Source organism: Cervus canadensis, chromosome 8 (genome assembly GCF_019320065.1).
Source record: "Cervus canadensis isolate Bull #8, Minnesota chromosome 8, ASM1932006v1, whole genome shotgun sequence".
NCBI classification, from domain to species: Eukaryota; Metazoa; Chordata; class Mammalia; order Artiodactyla; family Cervidae; genus Cervus; species Cervus canadensis.
In genome coordinates this window covers 81,792,589-81,806,365 of record NC_057393.1, presented here as the reverse complement: position 1 = coordinate 81,806,365, position 13,777 = coordinate 81,792,589, and positions in this window count along the sequence as shown.

Below are 13,777 nucleotides of genomic sequence, written 5' to 3'. Positions count from 1 at the left end.
TCCATGGGTGAGGAGCAGATAGGGTTGGAGGAGTGTCTTCAGGTGGAAGCAGCATTACAAAGGTTATATAAGGAAATTTCTAATCAGAAGACATCAAGCATGGGTGTTTGGTATGAAGAGGCAGCCTGCACCTGGATATTCTCTTCTAGAGGCCTATTTACCTATCAACAGAGTCAATTTCAGTTACCTCGGAATTCTGCAACAATCTCCCAAGTGTTGGGCAGGCAGGAACCATGGTCTATTTGTCTGTACATGTCCATAATTGCTTCCTTATGAAATAAGAAGAAATAAGAGGCAGCTCTTGTTATCTCTGCATGGTCCTCTGACATTTAGACTTCTGCTGAAAGGGAGCTAGCTGGTTATTGGAACTTGACTTTCCTCCTCTCAGTTGCAGTCTTATTTAGAATTAACCTCAATTTCGAATTCATTAATGAGCTAGGTGATGCAGTCAGTCAAAACATTTCCCTGGAAAGTTGTCAGTGTTAACCATCAGTAATAAAACCATTGTCACCTTGGCATCCCTTATCAAGTGTGAGGCTCACAATCACCTCCTCCTGCTTGTTAAAATGATATCCTTCGGTTATTTAGCATTTTATTGAGAAAATGCTAGCAGTCATTCATATTTTTCAATCCTCTCTTGATAACAGACATCATCAGAAGCTTTATGTTCTTCCTAAGAGTTGTGAATTCCGATTCAGCCAAAATGCTTCTTCTGCCCTTTAAGAGCCAATGTAGATAGGCTTAGTGAAGTACACTATTTTATTACTCTGTCAGGTAAGGGGCTCCACCTTGAAATGCACTATCTTTTGGAAAAGTCTATATGTTTCTTGTTTGTTTCCTTGTATAAGATGTAGATGGAGATACCAACAATATCCGTGGTGGCTCCAGAATGAGTTTAAGAAGAGAATGGGTACCACCATTCTGTGTGCAGAGGGCTGGTACCGAGTGTATTCCTGAGCATCTTACAGGGTGAGTGCATCTCTTACATCAGAACTTGCAGCAGTTCGCTATCACATCTAGTGCCTTGTTTTCATAGCAAACTGACATCAGGGAATGAATAGGACAGGTTTGGCAAATGCTGCAGTCAATGGAAGAGCTGCAGACTGGCTTGTAGTGAACAGAACAGCAATTTAGAGCTAGGAAGGTGATGTGCATCATTAGGGCACAAGAATCAAATTTTAATAATTTGAGATGTTTTGTGTCTTCCAAGATAATCCCCCCCTACTTGCAATTTAAAAGTCTTAGCAATGGAATACAGCCCCTCATTCCCCTTTCTATACTCCTCTGCTCTCTCTACATTTTTTCTCTTGCTAGTCTTAACATAGATGCTAGATCACATAACAAAACGTTTAGACAACTAGATGCTAGATTAGATCGGGGTGAGGGGGGTGGAGAAGTTTTGCTAAACCCCAGAATTGACTCTTCAGTGTGGTTTACAATTTTGGCAAATACTACATCTTAACTTAAAATGGATATTTATATTCTTCAGGAAGATAAATGATAAAAGAATGGTATTATTTTAGAGCACATTGTCCTCAGGCACCCCACCAAGCGCCACTGTGCTCATGAGCAAAAGTGGTTTTCTACAGCATGTGTGTGTGTATGCTCAGTTGCTCAATCCTGTCCAAACTCTTTGTGACCCCCTGAGCTGTAGCCTCTAGGCTTCTCTGTTTATGGAATTTCCCAGACAAGAATACTGGAGTGGTTTGCCATTTCTTCCTGCATGGGTCTTTCCCAACCCTGGGATGGAACCCATGTCTCCTTCATTGGCAGGCAGATTCTTTATCACTGAGTACCTGGCAGTCCAGCTCTATCTCAGCTGCCTCTTCTGTTTATGGTTGCAAGCCCTTCCTTTCCCGAAAATACACAACATGGTGCAAAATCTCAGACCAAGGAGATGTGTGGCAATTCTTCAGACAAGACAGTGTACAAGAGTACATTTTATCAAAAGACTAGAATGATTCCTGGCCAAAACTGTGTAGTTAGGCCAGACGGTTGATATTTTTCTGGTCCTGATCTTCTCGGATGTGGCATTGGCAATTCCTCCTGAGTTTCACTAGCTTCCTAAGACTCAAGGCTCTACATCTTTCTTGAGCCACTCCTAAATTTGAATCTAGACTTTGCTACAGGTTATGCTAATTATTGCTTCATGGCTGAGGATTCCCCACCAAAACGAAATGACTGATTCTCAGATCAGTGTGACAAGCTAACCACTTTTTCGTAGTTAACATCAACCCTCCTTCTTCTACCCCACTGAATTAATTAGGATCTAAAACTTATGTGAGAAGGGATAGGTATTTATCAATTCAAGAACATTGTTAATATGACTGCATTCTATGCCAGCATCTTGTCGTTCATCACAGACAATAATTCTTCAGGAAAAGAGTAATCACTTCTTTTTTCATATTTTTAATATGAAAGCTAATGTTATCACCCAGGCAATTTTAGAGTTTATGCAAAATGTATTTAAAATTAGAAAACAAAATTGAAGGAGGAAACAACTGCATTCTTATTACTGTCTTCAAAATAATAACATTTCTAGTTATATAGTTTAATGACCCTAGATTTTTGTAAGCTACTTTAGTTGAGCTGCCTGTAAAAATATGGAAGGCATTTGACAATGTTTATTTCATATTCCTGGTAATATTTTGTGACCATCTGCCAGACTTCAAGCTTCTACAAGCAAAAGTATTTTGTGTTTCTCAAGATCAACAAAGTATCTTTGCTTTAGGGAGAGTCTAATCCTCCTTGTGGAAACTGGCTATACAAATTATCTTATTTTGGTGATGTACCCTTTCTAAATGATTTTGTTTGTTTCATCTGTGCCAATTTCATGCAATCTAAGTTTAACCAATGGGTGAGTTCCTTGGTTTTATTTTTGAAATATTATAAAAAATTACTAAACACTTTTATCAAATCACATACTGCCAAAGAATACCCAATGGATATTAATTTCTGTTCTCTAACTTGTTACTTTCACAGTTGACTAATAGAAGTATTATTTTTTATTAATATTAATAAAAACATTAATTTGGAGAAGCTGTCATGGGCTGAGTACTTTGTAAGGATTTTACAAAATTATTGAGATATCTTTTAGGAGTGAGGAGCAGAGAGAAGCATATATTGGGCCAGAGAAAGAGACTTGGTAATGTTTGGGGGTGTTTGATTACTGTGATTTGAACCAATATGTGACAGAAGACATACATTTGCTTTAAGAAAATTCTATAGTTAACTATAAGAGTCTTTTGGATAATGTAAGCTTGAAGAATGATTATAAATTCATCTTAAAAAGAGATATTCATTTTAAAACTCTACAACCAAATATATTCCAAAGTTTTTGAAGTTTGAAAGAAAATAAAATGTTTAAAGTACTGCAAGGAGGACTTCCCTGGTGGTTTAGTGGCTTAGACTCCACGTTCCAAATGCAGGGGGCCTGGGTTCAATCCCTGAGAGGGGAAAAAGATCACACACGCTGTAACTAAAGATTCCCCATATCTCAACTAAACAGATCCCACACATGACAATGAAATCCCAAGTGCCACAACGAAGATCAGTCAGTCAGTTCAGTTGTTCTGTCATGTCCGACTCCTTGTGAACCCATGGACTGCAGCACACCAGACTTCCCTGCCCATCACCAACTCCTGGAGCTTGTTCAAACTCATGTCCATCGAGTTGGTGATGCCATCCACCCATCTCATCCTCTGTCATCCCCTTCTCCTCCTGCCTTCAATCTTTCTCAGCATCAGGGTCTTTTCCAATGAGTCTGTTCTTTGCATCATGTGGCTGAAGTATTGTAGTTTCAGCTTCAGCATCAGCCCTTCCAATGAATATACAGGACTGATTTCCTTTAGGATGGACTGGTTGGATCTCCTTGCAGTCCAAGGGACTCTCAAGAGTCTTATCCAACACCACAGTTCAAAAGCATCAATTTTTTGGCACTCAGCTTTGCTTATAGTCTAACTCTCACATCCATACATGACTACTGGAAAAACCATAGCTTTGACCAGATGGACCTTTGTTGGCACAGTAATGTCTCTGCTTTTTAATATGCTGTCTAGGTTGGTCATAGCTTTCCTTCCAATGAGTGATAATTCAACCTTATAATAGTATTGGACTATCAAGGTATGACAAAATTTAAAATCATGAGGGAAAGCATCTGACACTAAGAATTTTTAAAGCTTTCTTTTGGCAAAAATGGCTTAAAATTACCTTAAAAAGCTGTTTGATATATAGAGATAAAGATATAGTGACAAAGGGTTAATATATTCCAACATGATGCACTTCTTCCTCTAGGTCTTTATGCCTTTTCCTACTCTATGAAGTATTCTTCATTCTTCTTCACCTGGCTGATTCCCATTTACTCTTCAATCTCAATGTAAGCCTTCCTTTATGGTGTGGTCTTTTCTGACAGCCCGATTCTCTGATGTCTCTCACCATACTTTCTGTGCCAGGGAATCATTTACCAACCCTGCTGTGTTTGGGAGAAGGTATTGGCAACCCACTCCAGTACTCTTGCCTGGGAAATCCCATGGACGGAGGAGCCTGGTGGGCTACAGCCCATGGGGTCGCGAAGAGTCGGACATGACTGAGCGACTTCACTTTCACTTTTCACTTTCATGCAGGGCAGAAGGAAATGGCAACCCACTCCAGTTTTCTTGCCTGGAGAGTCCAGGGATGGGAGCCTGGTGGACTGCCCTCTGTGGGGTCGCACAGAGTCGGACATGACTGACATGACTTAGCAGCAGCAGCTGTGTTTTCAGTGTCTCTCTTCTTTTTTAGGCTTGAAGCACCATAGGAGAGGGGCCATGTTTTATATTCATAGCGGCATTTGCAGCTCCTAACACATATTATCTAGCATATGTGCTGTGCTTAGTTGCTCACTCATGTCCAACTCCTTATGATGCCATAGACTGCCGCCCACCACACTCCTCTGTCTGTGGGGATTCTCCATGCAAGAATACTGAAGTAGGTTGCCATGCCCTCCTCCAGGGGATCTTCCCAACCCAGGGATCAAACCCAGGTCTCCCACATTGCAGGCAGATTCTTTACTGTCTGAGACACCAGGGAAGCCCAAGAATACTGGAGTCAGTAGCCTATCCCTTCTCCAGAAGATCTTCTTGACCCAGCAATCGAACTGGGGTCTCCTGCATTGCAAGTCGACTCTTTACCAGCAGAGCTATTAGGAAGCCTTATCTATTCCTACCTAGTAGGTCTCAATAAATATTATTTGCCATTGACATGAATAATTTGTTTAAAAGCTTATTATGAAACTACTAGATGAACAAGCATTTCAAAAAGAACAACATGCACAGAAGTGGCCAAATATGAAAATGAGTGATACTTCAATAACAATCAAATATAAATAATTTATTTATGTATGTATCTCTATTTTCTATCATTGTTTATGTATTTTTGCCAAACTCCCTGAGAAAATGAATAATGTTAGCAGTGAGGATATGATGAAACATGTGTTCCATAAACCATTTCTGACGAGATTTCTACTGGTACAGATTTTCCATGAAAAGTGCATAGTGTTCACACAGAAATTATGTTAAGGAAATACTTTGTTAAATTGAGCATAGATGCATATAAAGTGAAACTTTGATAATAGAGTTTTATAAGAATAAAAAATTAGAAGTAAATTGAATATTTAAATGTAAGAAATTATTTTAAAAATCTAGGCATAACCCCTTCAAATATTGCAGTATTACCAATGCAGCTATGAAAACATTCTATATCTAGAGTTATTGAAATAAACACCATGTTAAGATTAGTTGAAAAGCAGAGTCTCTATATGTATATGTGTGGATATAAGATAGTAGAATCCCATTTTTTTTGTAAAAATATTCTATAGATGCATAAATATTTAAATATTTTGAAGAAAAATCTTGGAAGAGCATACTTACAGTATTAAAAGTGTTTATATCTTGTCATTTATTAGCATTACACACTACTAATGCATGGACCTATTATTTCTCTCAATGTCATAATTTTCATCTAAACACAATGTCGCTAAGACAGATGAGTAAATAAATAGAAAGATAACCAGACAAATCAAAAGAAGGGAAATAATGAGAAGTGAAGGTACAGGTTTAGTTTGAGTTCTCACAAAAGTAGAGCTTGAGAGAAAAAATTATATGTGGATGATTAATTCTAGAACCCATCACAGAGAGGAGGAATTAGGAACAGGAGAATGAAAGTGGGAAGGAGATAAAATCCATTAAAGGCCATGTTATCAATTTGATCACCACCTCTGGTAATGAGTGACCTCCCTAGTGGCTCAGAGGGTAAAGCGTCTGCCTACAGTGCGGGAGACACGCGTTCGATCCCTCGGTCGGGAAGATCTCCTGGAGAAGGGAATGGCAACCCACTCCGGTATTCTTGTCCTCCCCACCCCCCCAAAAAGGGGGCTCAAAGAAATATTTGACTTCCCTGGTGGCTCAGAAGGTAAAGCGTCTGCCTACAATGCAGGAGACCTGGGTTCAATCCCTGGGTCGGGAAAATCTCCTGGAGAAGGAAATGGCGACCCACTCCAGTATTCCTGCCTGGAAAATCCCATGGATGGAGGAGCCTAGTAGGCTAGAGTCCATGGGGTAGCAAAGAGTCGGATACGACTGAGTGACTTCACTTTCTTTCTGGTAGCGAGTTGCTTGATTCGGTAGACCTTGAAGGTAAGACTGATAGTATCTTCCATCTGTTAGATGAAAAGTCTGACCTTCATTGCACCCACTGTGCACACATCTCTCTGTAAAGGTCAGGAACTTAGAGTCAAGCTCTGTCAGGTGGGTGTGACTAAGCTGTGCTGTGCTGTGCTTAGGTGCTCAGTTGTGGCCAGCTCTTTGTGACCCTATGATCTATAGCTCGCCAGGCTCCTCTGTCCATGCGGATTCTCCAGGCAAGAATACTGAAGTGGGTTGCCACGCCCTCCTCCAGGGGATCTTCCCAACCCAAAGATTGAACCCAGGTCTCCTGCATTGCAGGCAGTGACTGAGTTACTTGGAAGGAAATAATGAAAAAATATGCAAATAATTGTCATTGTTAATTTTGTAGTGAACACTGCTAGCAGTGAAAATACTAGTAGTAAAATTGGGCTTAAAAGCATTCCTTTGAGAATATCAATTGCTAGTTGGGAAAATTTCCTCCATAGTCCTCAGCAGTTTTGGCTGTGATTCTGTTTCTGAGGACAGAGATAGAACACATGAGGGAAGCAGCGTTCAGCCTTTTTAAAAAAAAAAAAAAAAAATTATTTATTTATTTTAATTAGAGGCTAATTACTTTATGATATTGTGGTGGGTTTTGCTGTACATTGACATGAATCAGCCATGGGTGTACATGTGTCTTTCATGAGTTTCTAGCATGGATTACTGAACACTTCAGGAGAGACTTTGGCCCCATTTCAGAAATGGGATGAAAGAGCAGATACCTGGTTTGGGGTAGGGCCAGCAATGTAAACCAAGCAAGGGAGTGTCCTGCTGACCATAGCTCTACCAGTGAGAGGTTTTTTTTGTATTCAGAAAATATTTTTAAGTCCTGATCACTGATAAGAATCTGATAACCGAGATCAATCACCATACCCAGTGTTTTGTTTTTTGTTTTTTGGTTTTTTTTTTGCTGTCATGGGTCTTCCTTGAGGCATGAGAGCAACTTCCTTCAGTTGCTGCATGGGAAAACTTGGTTGGGGCATGTGGGATATAGTACCCTGACCAGAGATAAAATCTGGACCTCTTGCATTGGGTGTGTGGAGTCTTAGTCACTGGACCACCAGGGAACTCTCCTGAGGATATTTTTAAATTTAGGATTAAAGGATAGGGATGTTTTAAGTGCTAGATACCTCTGTTTGGAATGCTGAGGTGACAAAGAGTGTGGGGTCTTGTTACAATTATGTTTCTCTCAACAATGCCTCACCAAATCCATCAATTTTCCCTTCTTAGAATAGAAGTAACTTGAATTTGTAAGAATCATTTAGGCATGCATTCAAGAAAGTATATATATATATATAAAGTCATTAAATGTTTTTAATCAAGATTTCTTTTGAACATAGCATTGAGATCTCATTTGTTCAGCTGTAGACAGTAAGGTGTTTCTTATGTAGTTATTAAATACACTTACAGTGAAGAGTAGATCTATTTGCATATAGAAAATGTGAACAGGCATGAAGGGAATGATAGTGTTATATGTGAGATCATTTGCATATACTGATGAATGAATCTGAGGTTTAAAAAATGAATTAATCTTACCAGGCCCATGCTTTTAGGACTGAAGAAATTAATATCATTGTAGTTCTGACTAAACTAGAAGTATTCTAAAATGTAACTAATTGCTTTTTCCAAATGAAGAACAATGAGAAAGTAAGTGCTCTTTTTTCTTTCTTTTTAATTAAGGCATAGTCATTCAATTATTTTACATTTCATTCTGCTTAATTCGGTTAATAGTAACATAATCCAGAGGTAAAAGAGAAAAGCTAGGATAATTTGCATAGTGCTGCTCAAACTCTGTCACAACTGAGCCCCACAAGCCGAGGGACTCATTTAGGCCCAGTGCCCCTCACTCTCAAAGAAATGTGGAATGCTTTAAGGGGACAGAAGAAAGTCTGTTAAGTATTTCTACTTAAAGAGAGAATTTGAATTAAAGGGCATTTGTTCTGCCAGGTCCAAATTTTCTTATGGTCTCCAACCCCTATACATCTTAGTTACAAAAATAGGGATCTGTCGTGTCAGTTTATTTCTTTGCCTTGGTTTTTATCTCCTCATAACAAACACTTGGAGCAATTGACTAAAGAGCATTTAATATATGTTATACCTCAGTTCAGCTCAAACAGATCTTTTATTAGACAGAGATTCCTAAGGTATGGGAACAAGCTTAACTACAAAGAAGTCCTCCTTGTTCTTGTCAAGTCCTCTTGGTTTCCCCCATTTACACTTCCAGTTGTCTCCTTTTGGTTATGCCTGGTGCAAAGTAAGGCTTCTATCCACCACCAGTCAACGAAAGGGAATGCAAATAGGCATACACTCAAGGTTAATTGACAAGTTTTATGTCTTCCCATAATTCAGTTTGCTATAATTAGATGTAGAATATTCATGAGCCCTTAATGGACTCTTAACTACCTAACTACCTAAGGTCACTTGGAGAAGCCCCTATGGTTATTTTGTATGCACTGTATGCCTAAGGGTGCAGGAGTTGAAAAGTCTCTGTGGTTATTCTATAGCATATCTGTGAGCTCTCCTGGGTGTGTCTGGGATGGAGTTTAGAGATCAGTTTAGAGAGTTTAGGGATCACCTGGATCCCTTTCAGCCAGGGAGCCTCATTGCTCATGCCTGACTTCCTACCTAACAGTTTGTTCCAAGCTTAGGCCTTAATGATCCTCCTTGTTCTCCTACTCAGAATTATCATCCACCAATAACTTGCCTCAGGTAACTGTGGATCCAAAGAAAGGGAAGAGATGACCAAAACTGATCAGAACATAACCCAGAATCTGGAAGCAAATCCAAGTGATCTGTAGACTCAAGCAGAGCAGCCCCAGACAAACCTGTGCGTAAGGAAAGAAAGGCCTTTGCTTGTATGCCATCGATTTTAGGGTGGTTAATAATGCAGCATTGTTATAGTGATAGACAAGAGAATTCACCCCTTTTGCCAACTCAGATTAACAAAAATCTAACAACTTCCTTCTATTCCTGTAGCCTCACTTAGGTAAAAATTGCTAATCTATTAATACCATTTGTAAGGTTATCAAATTCATTTGGATAATTGTAATCATTCTGCAGTACAAACTGACACCATCTATTCAAATTAAACAAAAGCCTTCCCTACAACCATATACTCCTGGGTATATACACCAAAGAAACACTCGTGCAGATGCAGAGGACCATCTATGAAATCATTTAGGTATAACTGTGTTTCGGAAGTTGGGTATAATTGAAATGCAGTCAGTAGCAGTTCAAAGGGTCTATTGAATTCAGACAGACAAGTAGGCAGTCAAACTAATCAATAACAACAAAAATTCCTGTTTATCTCTCATTCAAGAGATGAATGATATCTATAAACCATTGATCCATTTACAGTGCTCGTCAAATAGTCAAACCATAAAACCAAATCTTCAATCATTGCTTCCACCAATGGGGAACAATAACTTATTCTCCTTTATTAAACCAAAAACAAAACACAAAATCACTCCATGCCCACCCAACATGGAGTATCATGCAGCAGTTTGAAGCAAAGTCATAGTAGTACACATGGCAACAGGCAGAATTTTAAAAACATGATACTGAGTAAAGAAAACAAAATAATGAGATATATAACAAAGGCTTCCATGAAGACTAAAAAACATGTATACATATGAACATATAAATGGAAAATATCAATATTTGAAAACATAAAAACTATTTTCTAGTTGGAAAGTAAGGGATGGAATATGAGACATGAACATTAGCACAAACAAAATAAATGGAATAAAATGAGAGCTTAGAAGTTACCAAAGACAAGAATATGCCACAGACCAAGAGTACCATAGAATCAAGCTTACTTATCTGAGTTAAAAAAAAAAAAAAAAAAAAAGCTATATTATAAAATCTTCCCCCAGTGTAAAAACAGCCAGATAGTTTTTTGTCTGATAGTTTTTTAAATGATTGATTTTTTTTTAATTTTGTCAGTTGATATATTTAAACTGGATTGTGCTAAATAGTATAAGACTATGACTTAATTTTGTTTTCTTTCTAAATAACTAAATCTCTCAGTTTTTTATTGAATAAATCTTATTTTTTCCATTGATCTGTAATATCTCTGTTAACATATATTAAGTTATACTATATACTGTTTCACTTTTTATTGAATTATTTTCCTATTTTTGTACTAAGCTTAAATATCATAATTTTATCTAATTTTAGAAGTCTTCCTCAGAGATTCTCAATGGATTTACCTGACAGAACTGGATAAATGTCCCTACCAGAGAAGTGGCAAGTCTCTTTATGGTGATTCCAAATCATAGTGGAACTTGGCTGATTTTTCTAAAATTTAATTTCTCCTCTCAAATAATTTTGTTTTGTGCTATGTTGTATTTTTGGTTTGTTAAAGGCAGATAAATTATTATTCCCCACTGATGACCACAATGATTAATAATTTGTTTTATGGTCTTCTTAGCTGATCACTGTAAATAAACTACAGGTTTATTGAGATCTTTCATCTTTTGGATGAGAGCTGGTAAAGAATCTATTTTGTTTCTCTAATTTGTTTGATTGGCTATTTCTCTACTTGAGTTTAAATCAATTAAGAATTTTATGACCACTGGTGGAGGAAAAAATGTTCTTTAATATCTAGACTGCTAAATTTTTGTGCTTCTATATTTTTTCTTGGTTAAAATTGGAGAATTGCAACTATAAGCATCCTCTATGTCTATATGTCTGGTATCTATAATTCAGAATGCCCTTTATCACTTACTGTGATTCTATGATATTTTCCTATTTCTTGAGATTACTAATGATTTAAATGAAAAAGTCTCAGTTTGTGGAGGTATGGATGCAGGCACAGGGGCTTTCCTCAAACCTGGGTATCTGATCCAAAGTTGTGGAGAACACTTAGACTCTAGTATAATCTCTCCAGGCAGAAATTACTGGACATGGTGAGGTTAACTGTATCTTAAAACATTTGTATGCATATTGGTTGTGTTTATGTGTAATGGTTGCATTCTCTCTGCTTTATCATAACAACAACACCACAACATCACAAATTGTAACGACAACATCACAAATTTGGATAGAAATTTCTCAGATGAATTACATGTATTCCATAGCCATAGTGATTTCTAACAATCGCATGAAAGTTATATACCTAAGAAAGTTGCACAGAGATATTCATGTAACATATCTGAGGATAGTGGTTAATGGTCACAATTTATTATTGCTATTATTAGCCCAAGAGAAAAAGGACAAAATCTTGAGAAACTTAGAAGGTGTTTGGATAAATCAAAATTTGACCAATAGCCATCCAAAACACCCAAAGTAAACACATATACACACAGCCACACACTTGGAGCCCTGAACACCCAGAAGCATGTGCACAAGTGTCTGTGCTGGATTTCACAGATAGCCTGGAGCTGAGCGAGCTCATTTACATGGCTAAAATAGAAACAAGTAAAAATGTAAACATCCCTTTTAGAAGCTATGAATAACAAGCAATTTTTTTTTTTTTTAACTACCCTCATATAATTAAAACCTCCAACACCAGTTCTGAGACTCTCTGGTCCTAACTTATACAAAAGATAAACTGCTCTGCTCTCCTTTTAAGATTTTTTTTTATTTTTCTTCCTCTAATTGCAAAACTATATGAGAGGGTAACAGCCAGGAAGGCCAGGGGTCTCCAAACGGAGGAAATAGGCTGCAAGTGCCAGGCATTTTTATCTCTCTTAAGTGGCAGGAGGAAACAAACCAGCGATATTTTTTCTTCTATGTACAAATTTAAAAGGTGGTTTCTCTTAAAATGCTGTGTTGCCATGACACCTGGCTTCACCTGAAGCTAACTATTCTCAAACCTTGAGTTAACCAATACATTTTTTTAATGGAAATGTTTATCGTAAAGCTGTTAATTTACCCCAGACTCTGTAAGATCCGCCAAATGGCCCAACCTACTTACTCAGGTATTGTTCCCTAATCTATGTAAATGAAACTATTTGTTGGTAATCTGCCCTTCTACAAGATTCAAGTCAATCATTTTATGGCCAGGAATGAATTATCTGGTGCCATTCTAAATTCTAAGACATTCCTTTTTCTTCATTAACAGACTGTGAGTGACTAGATAACATACAGCTGAAGACTAGGAGGGGGGTACTCTTTTGCCCCCTTCTGATGCCTATGTCAGAAGCTTTCTCTATCTCCTTTATACTTTAATGGATCTTTATTACACAAAAGCTTTGAGCAATCCAGCCTCGTCTCTGGCCCCGGATTGAATTCATCTCCTCCAGAGGCCAAGAATCCTGGCGTCTTATTGTTCAGCAAGAACCTTTCATCTTGGGGGCTCATCCGGGATCCTTCAGGACAAGGTAAGGATGCTTGGAGCTCTAGTTCTTTGTTCTCCTAGCGAACACGTTTTCTGCTGTACTTTACTAACTCTACGGTGTGCTTGTGTGAATGAGTGAAATGCCCTGCGCGAAGCAAGTGCGGAGCCCTGCTCTGCGGTTCCGTGGCGACCTCATACAGCTTATGGCAGAAGCCTGTCAGGGGCTTATACCGACCTGCCAATGCCAAGAGGAAGCCAATGTCTCCTTCGGGAACCGACCAGAAGCGGGCAAAGCGTGTGGACCGAACTCTCCTTTCTCGGTCAAACTTTTCGGTCTCTTTGACCACTTCGTAACTCCTTGGGAACTAGAAGTACTAACCTCATCTATGGGATCATAGGCTTTCAAGGGGCTTGAGATCTAGGTTGCTACTCTTCTGTGGTCTAGGTCTCAAACTGGGATTGGCAGTCAGGAAGCGCCTAGCCTCACTAGGCATGGAAAATTCGGAAGCTAGATGGAACTCTAACTCCAAGAGCATCTCTGAGGTTAAAGGTTACTCAGATTGGAACTGCAATGGTTTTTTTCCTTTGGTAACGCTGGCTCTTAGTGGACCAGAGGAGGCTCTTATACCGGTGTGGTGACGCTTGGAAGGAACATCTCAGTTTCATGTTGTATCGGTCTTATTGTGGTCAGGAATGTATTCAGGGTCATGCACAGGCACTCAGGTGACAAATGCTTCCCCCAGAGGTCTTAGCTTGGGTAGCATTCCGGAAGGTTACTCTGATTGCACCCAGG